This window comes from Microtus ochrogaster, unplaced genomic scaffold (genome assembly GCF_000317375.1).
Source record: "Microtus ochrogaster isolate Prairie Vole_2 unplaced genomic scaffold, MicOch1.0 UNK46, whole genome shotgun sequence".
Taxonomy (NCBI): Eukaryota; Metazoa; Chordata; class Mammalia; order Rodentia; family Cricetidae; genus Microtus; species Microtus ochrogaster.
Window position 1 is genome coordinate 1,591,568 of NW_004949144.1, and position 4,470 is coordinate 1,596,037.

The following is a 4,470-nucleotide window of genomic DNA, read 5'->3' on the forward strand; positions in this document are numbered from 1 at the left end:
GTCTCAGTGGGTGGGTGCACCCTTCATAGTCCTGATTTCCTTGTTCATGTTCTCCCTCATTCTGCTGCTCATTTGGACCTTGGGAGCTCAGGCTGATGCTCCAGTGTGGGTCTCTGTCTCTATCTCCATACATCACCAGTTGAAGGTTCCATGGTTAAGAAAAAGATGCATATTATGCATTTTGATCAAGTGTTATACAGGGAAGAGAAATGGTTTAGAAGATGGCTGACAATAATGTAATACTGAACACAAATCAGGACTGTATGTTGTTCTATGATGTACAGAGCAGAAGCAAATAAAAAGCTTAAGAAGACATGATATGATTGGATCATGCTGACAAATACAATGAGTATGAATATCTAAAACTTTCACTTGACTTTTTTGTAGTTAACGTATATAATTGTTTGTTGTTTATAAATATAAGAATATGTTAATGAATAATTTCCATCTAAAAGTGTTATAGTGTATAATGAGATTAAAGGTTATTTTCAATCTAGTAGATTGTTACTCACTACTATTCTTAATTAACTTTCTTTATTGAAAATATAACATACAGAAAGAAATTAGATCATATTCACCCAATGCTTACCCTCTCAACCTTTCCCTGACTGTACACTAAAGTAGTAACCTATAACTCAAGTTTTCTTGATTAATACTGTCCATTGTTTTATGGCTATAGGACAGTCAGTGGAGCATGCAACACAAGCAGTAGCCATACCCCCAATAAAGAGTGAGTCTTCCATTTCCAACAGCTGTCAGCTAACAAAAATGATTTACTAAAGGGTAAAGAGCAGCTCCTCATCTATGCTGTAATTTTAGCTGGCTTAACCCTGTATATGTAAGGTTGCATATAGGTAATCACAACTGCTGAGTTTGTGATTTCATAGCCGTGTCAAGTCCAGAAGGCAGCATTTCACAGAGCTTTTCCACATCATCTGGATCTTACATTTTCCCACTTCCTCTTCACTGATATTCCCAGAGTATTTGTGGTTGCCTGGGGTGGGGGGTTGGTGAAGACATCCCCATAGTGCTGCACACATTTTTTCTTCAGCACTTTGAGAAATCCTGCCACTCTGTACTGCCCACTATATAAAGGAGCTTCTCTGACAAAGTTTGAGAGAAATCCTGCTTTATATATCAGAACTGCAATTTGACCACTTGACCACTTAGCAATGCCATTGTAGCAGATACCAACCTAGGGCTTGTGACCTCCCCAATATTGAGCTTTTGATTTAGATTACAATACTGAATACTGAACATTGTATCTCTGATGTGTTAAAGACCTCAGGGCCTATAAGAAAGCAATTACTCATCCTATAATGATAGTTCCATGGGGTACATCTTGTCTTTCAGGTCAGTATTGTGGCATGTATAATTTGGCCAATAAACTTTATTTTTAAAATCATTGACTATATCAATATAGTCTTCAAATTTTAATAACTTCCCATTGTATGTTTTTGTTTTACAGTGACTTGATGACAGTGAAATCAATACAGGGAAGTAAAGGCTGTGCATCTCTCAGTTTTGGAGGCATAAAACCCCATGACTGTGGTAGAAAGTACCCCTGCATCTGTGAAAAGAGAAAGGATAAATTCCCTCATTCTGTGTGCAGCGTGGAGGAATAGTAAAAGTGGAAATTTTGTTATCTTTCTTGGTTTCATGTGATGATTTATGACTACTTAGTGATTGAATGTCTTAACCACAGGTTTCGGTCAGCTGAGCAAACAGATTAATGGATGGGAAAGGGAAGCAATATTCTTCTGAAACCTGACTTAACACAGCAGAAGCCATCTCACTTCCGGTAAACACAACAGCTTATATCTGGAGAATGGATGCCATCTGATCCAAGCTCTGAGAAATCATTTTCTTTGTTTCCTGAATGAGATATGGATCCAAATACAGATACTTAAAAAGGAGGGCACACATCTCCTTCTCACTAGGCTAATCCATTTCTATATCCCACTCTTCTGGCATCACAATTAAGAACTAGGATGCAATTGTGGATTTTTGTTTATTAGATGTTTGGTAATTGCTCGTTATTTTTGAATGTAGAATTCATTTTAAATAAACATTTCTTTGCTGTAAAATATATTCCCAGATTTGACAAATAGTGGCCGGGATAGATTAAGGAACTCATACACCCATCTATAGTCCTTATGTGTTCTCATCCTCTCTCTATGTCTCTGTCTCTGTCTCTGTCTCTGTCTCTCTCTCTCTGTCTCTCTCTCTCTCTCTTTCTGTCTCTCTCTCTCTTTCTCTGTCTCTCTCTCTTTCTTTGACATTTCCTCATAAGTTGGGATCACATGGATACAGTAATATTAGTTGAGGCAAACCGCACGTTATGGCTCAAACTCAGTTTCTTTCAGGTACATGAGTTTGGGTACAACATAGACTGCATAATAGGTTTGAGGTAGTTTAGGGCTACAGAGTGAGACTTCTCATGAATAATAATAATAATGTTGATGGTAATAATAAAACTAAACTTAATAAATATATTCTAGAGACAAGCATTTTCTTTTTTAGCATCATACTAAAACTATAAAGCTTAAGAAATTTAGTATTTACCAAGTAATATGATCTATTCCATAACTCATATTCATATTTGTCAGTTTTCTACATTACATCACTGTCAATATTTCCTCATGTTCGCTATCATCAATGCTTACACTTGTAATATACATAAAATATAAAGTTGTTATTGAATTGTGATGTCTGGTTTTGACCTTGACATTAACAAATATCAAAATTTATCTTGTAGTATATATGTAACAAAATGCATCCAGTCTAAGTCATGGGAAATGTGAATTTTACAAACTATGTACAGCTCTTTAAAAACAATTGTGTAGACTCATTGTATGTCAACTTGACACAAGTTAGATAGATCTGGGGGGTGGGAATCTCAATTGAGAAAGTGCCTCAAAAAGATCTGGCTGTATGCAATCCCATAGGGAATTTTCTGGATTAGTGATTGACGGGAGGATCCCACCAGGTTGTGAGTGATTTTGTCCTGGGACTAGTGTTCCTGAATTCCATAAGAAAGGAAATTGAGAAAACTATGGGGAGCTTCCAGTAACTGGTATTCCTACATGATCTCTTTGTCAGCATCTGCCTCCTGGTAGAAACCCTAAGCGAACAATAAAAACTTAACAGGAAAATTACTTTTACCACCCAAAGTTCTTTTGTAATCCTTGGCCTCCCAACCTATGCTCAAGTAGGCAGGATATACACTCTTGTACTGTAAATTAATTAGGCATTCCATAGTTTCATAAACAAAATAAAAATTTGTGATTGGCTCCATATTTTTTGCATTTTTTATTGTTATTATTATTATTACTTATCTAACTCAATCTTATTTCATGGGTTAGTGATTCATTGTTTTCATTACTAAACACTTTCTATTACTCAAATTTTCTGCAGTATTTTGTCATTCAAACGTTCATACATGGTGCGTTTCTAAGTTTTAAGCATTATTAATGAACTTCTTATGCTAATTTTTGCTAGTCACTGTGTGAATATATATTTAATTCTTTTTGGTAATCATCTAGAACTCTGATATCAGAATCCTTGTGTTAAGTAAAATTTCAGTTAACAAGGGACTTTCAGAATGTTTCACATGGCTTACATTATGTTATTTTCTCTGCAACATGGGAGAGTACCCTTTGTCCCTTGTCTTCTTCTCTGAAATAAATTCTAAGGATTTATTGAGGCCCATCATCCAGGACTGCTGAAACTAACTGAATCCAAATCATGTGGCATTGCCTTGATGCTAGAAGACCATGTCTTTATCATCTCCCATATGTTACAACAGCTTTCTTAACTTCATTTAGATCAACCATTCCTATAGGTATCCATCTACCTTCTTTGGATTGTTTTAGTCCTTTAGAACTTGATGTTTTTTGAGAGTAGTTTACAGGGTAGGAAGCTAAAACCCTGGGTAAATCATCTCTGACAGCGACTGGAGATGTTGAATCCTGTCCTTTGGCCTTCTTTCCCAGTTCATCAGCTCCAATAATTTCCTCAATTATTTCAAATCTTTTTACTATTGTCTTTTGTAAAGTCTGAATTTCCTGGCCTATATATATTTGTAGTAATTTCATTGAGGCACCTAGTCTCTGGTCCTTATTCTGCATATGTGAATTCCAAGGTCTGAAGTTTCTCCTTTAAAGATAACATCTCATTTTTGGACATTACTTGAATAGTGTGCAGATTGATTTCCTGAAGAGATGCTCTATCTGCTAACTTATCATAACTTTTTAACAAATTTTGATAAGCAAATTCAACGGTATGAATTCTTTCAGATAAGTTCTTAGTACCCTTAGATATGGATTCAATTTTGTCTGTCAAATTAATGTTAGCCTTTTGAATTGTATTAATTTTTTCAGGTAACTTTTGATTTTCAATGGTCTTAATTCTGTCAACTAGTTGTTCATTATTGGCCGGGCGGTGGTGGCGCACGCCTTTAATTTTAGC